The following is a 14,202-nucleotide window of genomic DNA, read 5'->3' as shown; positions in this document are numbered from 1 at the left end:
CTGCCACCTCTCCTGTTGTGGTGGATACAGGGCCAGCTGTAGCCTGTCAACAAACCGTGCCGCCCACAAGCACAGCAGGGCCTTTGCGGTGGTGAAGCCCTCTCTCCTCAGCAGAGCTGGAGAGAAGGAAACCTCTGGAGCATCCAAACCCCTCCACTTGCACAGATTGTTCCATAAGTTTCATTGACCTCTGTAGGACTCCTCAGAACATGTCCTTAATAGTCTGGTATAAAAGTTGAGTCTAAAAATGCCTGTTGCTGCTATATATTCATTTGAGTTGATGGCGGTGGCATTTCAGCAGCAACAAACTTGTTCCAAATGCAATGGATTTGAACTAGCGCTCTTCCTATCTTCGTATTTTTCTCCCTTCCTTTCTTTTCCCCCCAGAACTGATCTAACTTTAATTCATAATTACAAGCTTATTCCAATCTCTGCATAATGAAACCACATTTTAGACCAACAGCTGTTATCTAGTTTCATTGACAGCCTTGGGGCATGCATATTTTAATATTCATTTACTATGTGCCGATAAACTAAATACTTCCTACTGGAAGTCTATCAAATTAATCACAATATCTTACTTGCTGTTCTGTCTTCCGTGCAGCATCCCCTTCTCTCCCCCCCCTTCCGCCCCACAGCCTCCAAAGTTGCTGTGCTATATGGACTTCGATTATAAAATAAGACACTGAGAGAATATTTTGCCTGCAAAATGTTTTTTTTTAAAAAAAAACAAGCAAACGAAGAACGTGTGATCCCACATGCGATAAAAGGAATGAAATGCATTCATTTTGATGACCCAACTTTGCTTGTCCCTTACACGATCATGCAAAAAAAAGCTAGTCTAAACCTCACGACATTGCCTGGGGCAATGTTTTTAATAGATGGCTTTGCTGTTTGAAAGGCTGTGATTTTAACTGTGGTTTAAATAGCATTAGGTTCTCATATGCATATAATGTGGCTTAAAGGCTGATGGCTTCCCGGCTTTCCACGATCGTGTTTTCAAAACACCTTGGTGTTAGACCATAAAACAAGCAGAGAAAGTTTTGTCCAGAAATGCATAGAATGAGCAGGAGATAAAAAGTCCTGCAGCCTATTAAAGTTTCAGGCTGTTTACTGTGGATAAAGGATGGGCGAAAGACTCTAGAAGGGCATGGAAACAGATTACCTCACAGATGAGTTTGATGAGGGAAGGCAATAATGTCAAGGCTGGGGATGGCGAGATGGATTTCAAAGGCATTTATTTTTTCTGGAGCAATGCCCTCCTTTATCTAAATGGCTGCAGAAGGGCAGTGCTTATAAGCAACAACACAGAAGAGCTGGCTTGTCTGCCTCCTGATATAATCAGCGGATGTTCCGCCATCAACTTAATTGGAACTGGCTTCTGTGCAATGAGTTTGTATTAGGCCTGTCGCCAAATTTCACCTAAAGTGATTCCCCCAGCCGCACCCGCAAATTTGAGCGTTCCAGACTGAGAGAAACATCTGAGGAATTTTGAAAGAGCAAATGATTTTTGTTAAGCCTAGTGACATTTCCTACGGGAGGCTGGGCACATCTCTCACATCTGGAAAGAACTCCAGTGAGTTGTTCGCCAAAGTGAATCATAAAATCACAGAGTCATAGAGTTGGGAGGGACCATGAGGGACATCTAGTCCAACCCCCTGCAAGGCGGGAATCTTTTGCCCAACTTGGGTCTTGAACCCGCAACCCTGAGATTAAGAGCTATCCACAGTGGTGGTGGTTGTCTTGTTGGGTATCTTGGCTTTGTGACAAAACTCCCCATGCAGTGTCCTTGTAAGAGGAAAGAGGATGTAGCTCATTGAGAGGGTCCATGTTTTGCATGCCAAGGGCACTAGCTTCAGTCCTCAGCATCTATAACGTCATGATTAAAAACATCATCATCAACAACAAAAGCAGGTAACAATCCAGACCTCTCTAGCTGGGAGAACTACTGATAGCCAGAGCAAATAGTTTTGCTCTTTATGGGTGATGGTAAGGCTCAGGCTCCAGTGGCACTACCATTATTATTATTATTATTATTATTATTATTATTATTATTATTATTAGGCAGCTCCCAACAGAATATTAAAAACATGATAAAACATCAAACATTAAAAACTGCCTTCAGATGTCTTCTAAAAACCAGATAGTTGTTTATTTCCTTGACATCTGGTGGGAGGGCGTTCCACAGGGTGGGCGCCACTACCGAGAAGGCCCTCTGCCTTGTTCCCTGTAACTTCGCTTCTTGCAGTGACAGAACCACTAGAAGACCCTTGGAAGTGAACCTCAGTGTCCAGGCAGAACGATGGGGGTGGAGGTGCTCCTTCAGGTATACTGGGCTGTATAAAATTACTTTGAACAGTCATTGCTTCCAACAAAGAACCCCAGGGACTGTAGTTTATTAAAGGTGCTGAGATCTCTTAGGAGACCCCTGTTCTCTTCAGAGAGCTACAACTCCCATGTGGCATCCCAGCAACCTTCCAGCTCTCTGTTGTGAATGCCCTGCTGTAGTCTCACCTGGTTTATACTGAGCATGGCTATTGGTCCATCTAGTTCAGCATCATTGGAACCAGCCGTGGTTCTCCAGGGCCTCTGGCAGGGGACAATCCCAGCCCTACCTGGGGATTGGACCAGGGATCTTAGTGCATGCTGTGATGTGAGCTCGCAGGTCTTCCCCGTGGTTTATGGTTCTTGTGGAAAGACATGAGGCCACAGTGACTCAAAGCTTACCCCACAGCCCTTTGGATCGAGAGCCCATGGCATTAATGGATAAGCGCTTGAGATAAGCAAATATACCTGGTACCTAGCAAGACTCGATTTCAAGATTTTATTTCCCCCTGTTCTGAAAAGGACGAGAAATTCAAGAACGTCAGCATCTTCTAAGGTGCTGCATACATTTCACCGTAATCTTAGCTCTGGGGCAGGTTTTAGGATTATTCTTACAAAAAGCTTCCTGCAGCCACTAGATGGTCCCAGCAGTTGCCTGTGTGTGTTTGTGAGAGGGAGACTGCGACACAAGATGTTGTGTGAGGTAAATACCATTTTCACAGCTGCTGGGCCTCCACGGAGCCAGCTTTTCAGGTGCTGAAATGCCTGGTTTTAAAGAGCTGAAAATGCCTCATGGAATATTCTGTGTGCAGGCAGATCTCATTAGAATCCAGTCAGAGACCAAACACATATCTACCCTTGTAAATAATATGCATTTCAGGAGCACTGTTGAGAGGGGGGGGAACATCTGGGAGTTTTAGCAGGGGAAACAACAGCCATCAATGGCCTACAGAGAAACAGTTAGTCTACCCCTTCCACATGCAGCCCCTCCAGTCAGAATGATAGCACCCAGAGGCAGATTTTCAGTAAACAAATCAACAACAAACAAAAACCACAAAGCAAAACAACACTGGAGGTTTTATTCAACTCATTTGCCTGGAATATGCAGCTTGTGCCAACAATACATTGACTTTCAGTGAGAATGATGTTGTCTGCATGTGTCTTTCTAACACGCATTGCCACTTCAGACTGCAAAGTAGGCAGATCTACACTTAAAATTGTCATGGGACTCATCTACACATCGATTTATGACGCTATAAATGCATTATATAACAATGTGACACCAGGTGGCGCTGTAGAGCTGAAATCCGAAGTCAATAAGAATTTGCATTGTGAGTTTTAAAACGCTTCTTTTCATAGCGTTTTTGGTATAGCTGCCAATGCTTTCATTACCCCTGCTCCAAATGAGACATTTTTGGAACTTGTGATAAAATGGAGAATGAGTCTCTCTTTGAGACCTGCAGAGTGTTATATTTGCAGCATGAGGATGACCTGAATCCAAGTGAGTGTGACATTCCCATCTTACCCTTTGCGAGTTTGAGCTGTTTAATAATAATAATAATTCAACATCCAACATATATGTATCCTGGAAAGCAAGCATTATTAAGTACAAAAACCTCTTCTTAGCACTCCAGAGGATCTCAGCATAAGAGTACCAGATGAATATTTGCTGCGGTTCGTAGCACGACGACATGCCTCAGTGTTTAGTAGTGGGTAATACAGAACACTTCTGGCATGTGTTGCAATAATGAAATAATACACACACACAGAGGCTTAAAGGCTAAATCCAGGTTTCTTATGTTCTTAGAGGTTAACTACTGAAGCTAGTAGAACTGTATATTTTTTACAATGGTTCTGTAGAGCTATAGATTTGGGACATAAATCTGCTTTCTTAGAAACACCACCGCAGAACCCCTGCGCCTCACAAAAAAGGCCATGGACAAATGGCATCCATTATTGCTTTCGTGCTTTGGGGGAGTGGCTACCTGTCCTATTTAACAGATGGCAGTCCTCTTTTTGATGGGCTTTCTGGTCCAAGTCTATTTTAAAGATAACAAGCACCCCTTTCCTGTCACCTTCCATGTTTCAGGAGCTGGATCTCTGTAGTGAAAAGCCTACATAGACTTCCTATGAGATTAGAGGAAGCTCCATACATGGTTTGAACCCTGAATGTCCAAAGATCTTCATTGGGTAGAGAGAGTGCAGCCAGTGAGGAGCTGCTTAGTATAATAATTGCATGGAGGTGAACAAATGAATAGGGCAAATCTTTACAAAGCAATACATTAACCATGTACTGCTGTGCATGCATATCTGAGTAGACATTTGGCCATTTTAATTTTAATGTCCCCTTCCTGCCTCCCTGAAAAGGGGCTTGGTTTTAAACCCACACCTCACCCTTCTAGGAGCTGTCAGATCCAAACTGTCTTTGTGGTGATATAGTAGGACGTGGTTGGCGCTAAACCACTGAGCCTCTTGGACTTTCCAATCAGAAGGTCGGCGGTTCGAATCCCTGTGACAGGGTGAGCTCCCGTTGCTCTGCCAACCTAGCAATTCAAAAGCACACCAGTGCAAGTAGATAAATAGGTACTGCTGTGGTGGGAAGGTAAATGGCATTTCTGTGTGCTCTGGTTTCCGTCATGGTGTTCCATTGCGCCAGAAGCAGTTTAGTCATGCTGGCCACATGACCTGGAAAGCTGTCTGTGGCCAAACTCTGGCTCCCTCAACCTGAAAGTGAGATGAGCGCTGCAACTCCATAGCCGCCTTTGACTGGACTTAACCGTCCAGGGGTCCTTTACCTTTACCTGTGGTGATGTTTGCATGGGTCTCAATGTAATGACAGGAGTTGTGCATGCAGCCTTGAGTGCTGAATACAGAGGCTCCGATCAAGGCCCAGGCATCAGGCCTGTGGAGTGTTTGCATCATAAGAACAATCGCATACCCTCTAGCAACCTGGGGACCTAAATCAGCTTTTGTTCTGGCACCCTGACTTGCACCAGAGCGCTGGACCAAAAAACCTGGTATCCAACTCTGGTATCCAATCAGAAGCTGGGATTGGCTTATGTAATTCTGGAATGTCCCACTTGAATCAGGACTGTTGAATGCTATGCAATCATGGACATTAAGAATGATGGCATCCCTAGATCTGCATACGATATAGATATATTTATAGATCTATATATGTAATCTTCAGCATTTTTAAAAGAGTTGCAAGTTTTTCATCTCTGCATGTATGACTCTCCACATCTTCCAAAACATTATCTTCAAGAAGATCGAGAAGGAACTGAGTTCTCTGAATTAACAAGCAAGCCATATTTCCAGCCATATTGTATGTACATTTCAAGATCTGAGCAGCAAACTTGAGAATGAACAGACGCCTAAGTACAATTCAGACTCAGCTGCTCTGGTTTCCTGAATTGGTTTTCCTAATAGAACTGAATGATTTAAAACATTTGTGTTGAAATAGCTGAAACCCCATTTTTAATGCTAATTGAAGAAATATTACTCGCATAAGCCATGAATTGTAATGCCTTCGTTCAGTCCCAGAACAATTTAATTGAAATGATTGAATCTATAGCAGTGTAAATGTGGCCCCCAGATTGCTTCTTTTCACTTAAGACCACATCTACACTATATATTTAAAGCAGTCTTGCAACACTTTACCTGTCATGGCTTTCTCCAAAGATTCCTGGGACCTGCAGTTTGGTAAGAGCATTGAGAGTTGTTAGGAGATCCCTATTCCCTTCACAGAACTACAATTCCCAGGGCGGTGTAACAATCACTCTGGGAATTGTTGCTCTGTGAGGGGAATAAGGATCTCCCCTCACAACTCTCTGCACCGATAACAAACTATAGCTCCCAGCATTCTTTGGGGGAAGTAATGACTGTTAAAGTGGCATAACAGTGCTTTAAATATATAGCATGGATGTGACCAAAATGGCTCTTTCAAATCCTGAAGTGACTGTGTCAACACTCAAAAAATTATGCACATAGTACTGTGTTTTTCATTAAATTAAAAACCTGAGGGTTTGGCTATTTCTCAGGGATGCATTTAGGCAGCGGCAGGGGTGGGGGGAGTTTCCCATCCTGTGTTTCAAGACCCACATCTTATGATTTCTCAGAAGCACCTATAGCGTTCTTCAAGTGGAATAGAGGGCATTCATGTGTGTGGCTGGTTCCTCTTCTTCTGAACTTTGCATGCTCAGTAGAGAAGTCTGAAGGGGATTTCTAACCATACTTACATTTAGTTATTGTGAGGTATAATGACCCTTCTACAAATGTTCTCAATGTGTCACTTTTTTGCAGTTTAAGATGAAAGCTGGCTTTTGAATCATGCACCACTATTGGAACAGATTTGCATCCCTCCACCTAAAATTGTGCCCCTACTTGTCATGCCACATGGTTTGTCCCCTCCTTAAAGGGTCCCCCCCCCTAGTATACATCATTTAAAAAACAAGCACCACAGTAGTATGATATCATTAGAAATAATATTTAATTGTTCAAAATGTTTCTTCACATTTGAAGTGTGCATGTGTTTGTGCGTAGAGGATTTTTTTAAAAAAAATACATTGTCTCACTCATTTGCATCTGGAGCTTGACTTCTCCAAATATTTTTGATCAACAGAGGAAAATGTGGAAAGATTACATTGCAGGAAGCTCATATCTGGAACTGATAGATAGTTTAGGTGGCAAGCTTTGAACTCCCTTGGCAACCAGCAGTTGAAAGAAATCACCTTACTTTCATAACTAGGATCTTCTGCCAAGTTTACCCTGTTCAGTTCTAAATCTCTTACATATTTTAAAGGATTAAAGTTAAAGATGAGATTAAAACTTTCCTCTTGGCTTCAAAAAGGGAAGAGAATTCTCTGTGCACACATTACCCAAACCTCCTTTGCTGACTGGGAAAACTGCCCAACGAACTCTCCCCTTTCCCTTAACTATTTCTTCTCTAAGGATCTAATATTATGGCCAGCTGAAATTCCTCTTCAGAATAGTTTGTGCTTAGACTTTACCCAAAGGTTGTACTTCATCATTTGACACACAATAACTTGGGCTCCTTTTGAACTCTTCTTTGAATTCTTAATTCCAAAAAGTGTCGTTAATTCGGCATGTTGTGGCAGAATTAACTGTGTTGCCATAACACCACTTTCTCCTAATAAATTTTCTACTGTGGGGATTTCAACACTTCAAAGATCACGCAGCATACCTTTTGCTAACCAGATGATAAGGTTTCACGTATGCAACGGGAGCCGGTGATTATTTCTGAACCAAGGTATAATTATGAAGACACAGCGAGAAAACTTTCAACACGCACACAAGTGGCAGAACTAAACGCAAGGAAGATATGTCATGTTGAGGTGCAGGTTCAAAGTTAGCAGCTAGTTTTTGACTCTGCAGCTGCTATAATTACACAACTCTGTAAATGGAAAGCATTTATCCTCTGCCAACTGCAGTAATTAATTTTCTCTTCAGACAGTGGAAGGGGGATTGATCTTTCCTGTATGAAAATGTTTCTCACGCAAGTACCACTTTGCTCGTCCATTTTCCTCACGTTGCAGAGGTGGGTCATTGTCTTCTCATGCAACCATCACTGTAGGCTAGAGCCTTAAGACTCTAGAGCTAGTGTAATGGAATGGCCAAAGGAGTGAGCTGTGAGCCAGGAAGTCACCAACTCAAGAATTGGACAGTGTCTGAAGGACTTAGAGCAACAGAACAATCTGGCCATTATAAAGAAACTCTGTCCTTGGTATGCCTCTCCCCCATCTCAGTTTGATTCCCTGGCACCATATTTGTATAAATTAACCATCCCAAAATACAGATGTGCCTTCACACTTGCCTGATTGGATGTGATGCCCTATGCCATACTTGAGGGCAGATACCAAAAGATTAAAAGACGCCTGCTTCTTGGGAGAAAAGCATCTTAAAAAGCAGAGACATCACCTTGCCAACAAAGGTCTGTATAGTTAAAGCTATGGTTTTCCCAGTAGTGATGTATGGAAGTGAGAGCTGGACCATAAAGAAGGGTGATCGCTGAAGAATTGATGCTTTTGAATTATGGTGCTGGAGGAGACTCTTGAGAGTCCCATGGACTGCAAGAAGATCAAACCTACCCATTCTGAATGAAATCAGCCCTGAGTGCTCACTGGAAGGCCAAATCGTGAAGCTGAGGCTCCAATACTTTGGCCACCTCATGAGAAGAGAAGACTCCCTGGAAAAGACCCTGATGTTGGGAAAGATGGAGGGCATAAGGAGAAGGGGACGACAGAGGACGAGATGGTTGGACAGTGTTCTCAAAGCTACCAGCATGAGTTTGACCAAACTGTGGGAGGCAGTGGAAGACAGGAGTGCCTGGCCTGCTCTGGTCCATGGGGTTACAAAGAGTCGGATACGGCTAAACGACTAAACAACAACAACCAAAAGATTCCAACTGAGAAACGACTCTGCCTCTGTGGAGATGGCAATCTGGAAACAGTAACTCATGTTGTCCCATTTATAAAGATCTGAGGAATGAGATCATCACCCTACTCTTACTTACCATCCCACGCTGCCCACATTGTTCTTTCTTTTATCATATCAAAATGACCAGGCAACAGCAAAGGTTGCTAGGTTTATCGAAGGTGCAATGAGATTAAGGGCCACTATCTGAATGATCCCCTTCATGGATCACTGCCTTGCCGTGGCGAAGGGGCTTGAAGAACTCAGAGAAGCTATGAACTATGCCGAGCAGGGCACCCAAGATGAACAGGTCATAGTGGAGAGTTTTGACCAAACGTGATCCACCTGGAGGAGGAACCGGCAAGCCACTCCAGTATCCCTGCCAAGAAAACTCCATGGACAAAGACAACAGGCATATAAAAGTTATGACGCTGGAAGATGAGCCCCTCAGGTTGGAAGGCGTCCAACATGCTACTGGGGAAGAGCGGAGGGCAAGTACAAGTAGATCCAGAGCTGATGAAGCGGCTGGGCCAAAGCCGAAAGGACGCTCAGTTGCGGATATGCCTGGAAGCGAAAGGAAAGTCCAATGCTGTAAAGAAAAATATTGCATAGGAACCTGGAATGTAAGAACCATGAACCTGGGTAAGTTGGAGGTGGTCAAAAATGAGATGGCAAGAATAAATATTGACATCCTGGGCATCAGTGAACTAAAATGGACGGGAATGGGTGAATTCAGTTCGGATGACCATCATATCTACTACTGTGGGCAAGAAACCCGTAAAAGAAATGGAGTGGCCCTCATAGTCAACAAAAGAGTGGCGAAGGCTGTACTGGGATGCAATCTCAAAAATGATAGAATGATCTCGATACGAATCCAAGGCAGACCTTTTAACATCACAGTAATCCAAGTTTATGCACCAACTACTGGTGCTGAAGAAACTGAAATTGACCAATTCTATGAAGACTTACAACACCTTATAGAAGTGACACCAAAGAAGGATGTTCTTCTCATCATAGGGGATTGGAATGCTAAAGTAGGGAGTCAAGAGATAAAAGGAACAACTGGCAAGTTTGGCCTTGGAGATCAAAACGAAGCAGGGCAAAGGCTAATAGAGTTCTGTCAAGAGAACAAGCTGGTCATCACAAACACGCTTTTCCAACAACACAAGAGACGACTCTACACATGGACATCACCAGATGGGCAGCATCGAAATCAGATTGATTATATTCTCTGCAGCCAAAGATGGAGAAGCTCTATACAGTCAGCAAAAACAAGACCTGGAGCTGACTGTGGCTCTGATCATCAGCTTCTTATAGCAAAATTCAAGCTTAAACTGAAGAAAGTAGGAAAAACCACTGGGCCGGTAAGATACAATCTAAGTCAAATCCCTTATGAATACACAGTGGAAGTGAGGAACAGGTTTAAGGATTTAGATTTGGTGGACAGAGTGCCTGAAGAACTATGGATGGAGGCTCGTAACATTATACAGGAGGCAGCAACGAAAACCATCCCAATGAAAAGGAAATGCAAGAAAGCAAAGTGGCTGTCCAATGAGGCCTTACAAATAGCGGGGGAGAGAAGGCAAGCAAAATGTGAGGGAGATGGTGAAAGATACAGGAAATTGAATGCAGATTTCCAAAGAATTGCAAGGAGAGACAAGAAGACCTTCTTAAACGAGCAATGCAAAGAAATAGAGGAAAGCAATAGAATGGGAAGAACCAGAGATCTGTTCAAGAAAATTGGAGATATGAAAGGAACATTTCGTACAAAGATTTCCATAATAAAGGACAAAAGTGGAAAGGACCTAACAGAAGCAGAAGACATCAAGAAGAGGTGGCAAGAATACACAGAGGAATTATACCAGAAAGAAATGGATGTCCCGTATACCCCAGGTAGTGTGGTTGCTGACCTTGAGCCAGACATCCTGGAGAGTGAAGTCAAATGGGCCTTAGAAAGCACTGCAAATAACAAGGCCAGTGGAAGTGACGGTATTCCAGCTGAACTATTTAAAATTTTAAAAGATGATGCTGTTAAGGTGCTACACTCAATATGCCAGCAAGTTTGGAAAACTCAGCAGTGGCCAGAAGATTGGAGAAGATCAGTCTACATCCCAATCCCAAAGAAGGGCAATGCCAAAGAATGCTCCAACTACCGCACAATTGCACTCATTTCACACGCTAGCAAGGTTATGCTTAAAATTCTACAAGGAAGGCTCAAGCAGTATGTGGACCGAGAACTCCCAGAAGTGCAAGCTGGATTTAGAAGAGGCAGAGGAACCAGAGACCAAATTGCAAACATGCGCTGGATTATGGAGAAAGCTAGAGAGTTCCAGAAAGACATCTACTTCTGCTTCATTGACTATGCAAAAGCCTTTGACTGTGTCGACCACGGCAAACTATGGCAAGTTCTTAAAGAAATGGGAATGCCAGATCACCTCATCTGTCTCCTGAGAAATCTCTATGTGGGACAAGAAGCTACAGTTAGAACTGGATATGGAACAACTGATTGGTTCAAAATTGGGAAAGGAGTACGACAAGGCTGTATTTTGTCTCCCTGCTTATTTAACTTATATGCAGAATTCATCATGCGAAAGGCCGGGCTGGATGAATCCCTAGCCGGAATTAAGATTGCCGGAAGAAATATCAACAACCTCAGATATGCAGATGACACAACCTTGATGGCAGAAAGTGAGGAGGAAATAAAGAACCTTTTAATGAGGGTGAAAGAGGAGAGCGCAAAATATGGTCTGAAGCTCAACATCAAAAAAACGAAGATCATGGCCACCGGTCCCATCACCTCCTGGCAAATAGAAGGGGAAGAAATGGAGGTAGTGAGAGATTTTACTTTCTTGGGCTCAATGATCACTGCAGATGGTGACAGCAGCCACGAAATTAAAAGACGCCTGCTTCTTGGGAGAAGGGCAATGACAGGCCTAGACAGCATCTTGAGAAGTAGAGACATCACCTTGCCAACAAAGGTTCGTATAGTTAAAGCTATGGTTTTCCCAGTAGTGATGTATGGAAGTGAGAGCTGGACCATAAAGAAGGCTGATCGCCGAAGAATTGATGCTTTTGAATTATGGTGCTGGAGGAGACTCTTGAGAGTCCCATGGACTGCAAGAAGATCAAACCTCTCCATACTGAAGGAAATCAAACCTGAGTGCTCACTGGAAGGACAGATTGTGAAGCTGAGGCTCCAGTACTTTGGCCACCTCATGAGAAGAGAAGACTCCCTGGAGAAGACCCTGATGTTGGGAAAGATGGAGGGCACAAGGAGAAGGGGGCGACAGAGGACGAGATGGTTGGATAGTGTTTTCGAGGCTACCAGCATGAGTTTGACCAAACTGCGGGAGGCAGTAGAGGACAGAGGTGCCTGGCGTTCTCTGGTCCATGGGGTCACGAAGAGTCGAACACGACTAAACGACTAAACAACAACAACATCTGAATGATAACCTTGGTCATTTGATCGTCCTTTTTACCCATTGTTGTCTTTTTAATTGTATACATTGCTTGTTTTATGTTATTATGGCTGTTGGCTAATGCGAATAAAGTTTATCTATCTATCACCAACTCAAAGCTGGCCTCTGCTACACTCTCTCCAGGCAAATGCAATAAGCCAGAATCCCTGCATCATCTGCCGTGTGAGGACCTTTGGACTGTTGTAAGCTTCACCTGGATTTGAAAACTGTTGAAAAACCAGAGGTGGAAATGTTCTTTAGTCTGAGGTTCGCATTCTCTTCTGGTCTAACCTTTTGGGATTCATGTGCTGTGATGTGCAGGCCAGAGGTCAAAGCAGATGGTGCACCAAATGTAACATTTACCTTTGTATAAAAGGTCAGGTTCTACAGCCAACCAACCACACTTTCTTTTATTCTCCATGCAGGCAAGCAGGAAGCATTATCAGAGTTCAAGGACAACATTCCAGCCAGCCAAAAACAGTCAAGGAGGTTACAAATCAGGGCCTGTGAAGAGCACAGCCTAAGGAGAGGAAGTGTTGCTGGGGAGGGGGAATGGTATGGAAAAATATATCTGAACAAGGAATATGTTTGAAGCAAAGAGTTTCAAGTTTGGACATAGTGCTAAGGCAGGGGTCATGATTTGCTTCTCTTGTGTACCACCAGAGAAGAGCAAAGCATACCAGATTGGTGTGTTCATGCTAAACCATTAACTATGGTTTGCTGGGATGCACAAATTGGGCAAATGAGAGTTCAGTGGTTTTTCCCCAGAGGCAAATTGAGTCTTGCAGTGGAGGAATCCACAATGGATTATGGGATTATTAGGAGTTAATGCCTTTGCACATCTTAGTGTTATTTAATGATTAATATTGTTCTTGATAAATTTGATTGTTTCCCCCCTGGTTTTAATAAATGAAGGAATATTTCATTTATTTATTTATTTAAAAATAAGGATATCCTGCAAAACTCAGTACAGGAGATTTGGGTGGATACTGAAAGAAGTGGGACCTAAACGGAAATTCATAAAACAAAATCTGCCACTTGTTAAATGAAATGTCATGATTAATGCTTTCTTTTTTCAGTTCCTGTGATAGTAACTCACCAAAGCCAATATAGCTTTTTTTTAAAAAAAAAAAGCCCACAAAACCCCGCAAACCACAAATGTGCCCATGAAGTGCAGACTCATTGATTAAGATGTTGTTCCACGGTTGAGTTTCAATTGATTCATCTACCAATTAAGGCTGCAATTTACCAGGGAGTACTGACAGAATGCTCTGCATACCAATTAAAGCCTACAGCCTTAATAAATAGCTATACTATCTTTATGTTTATATTATGTTAGGGTTGCCATATTTCAAAAAATGAAGATCTAGACATCAAAGTTGTTGAGCTTTGGTTGGGGCCCCCCAAAGTTGTTGAGCTTTAGTTTTGTCCAGATTTTCCTGAATTTTCTGTCTGAACACTGCTTCTGACTGCAGTATTCTGGCTATGTCTGGCAAATTACGGAGGTATAGCGACTCTATATTATGTGGACGAAAACATAAAAAGATGTGTGCAATTTCAGTCTAAGAACATACAGTGGAGGAACAGTTTGTGCTTATCTTTTCTATAGAACATGGCTAGGGAACCTCCAGACCATGGACTAAATTTAGGCTCTCTATGGGTGGCGCTGTGGGTTAAACCACTGAGCCTAGGGCTTGCTAATCAGAAGGTCGGCAGTTCGAATCCCCGTGATGGGATGAGCTCCCGTTGCTCGGTCCCAGCTCCTGCCAACCTAGCAGTTTGAAAGCATGTCAAAGTGCAAGTAGATAAATAGGTACCACTCCAGCGGGAAGGTAAACGGCGTTTCCGTGCGCTGCTGTGGTTCGCCAGAAGTGGCTTAGTCATGCTGGCCACATGACCTGGAAGGTGTACGCCAACTCCCTCGGCCAATAAAGCGAGATGAGCGCTGCAACCCCAAAGTCAGCCACGACTGGACCTAATGGTCAGG

Source organism: Podarcis melisellensis, assembly GCF_964234715.1.
Source record: "Podarcis melisellensis genome assembly, chromosome: 7".
Classification (NCBI taxonomy): Eukaryota; Metazoa; Chordata; class Lepidosauria; order Squamata; family Lacertidae; genus Podarcis; species Podarcis melisellensis.
This window is presented reverse-complemented; position numbering follows the sequence as displayed.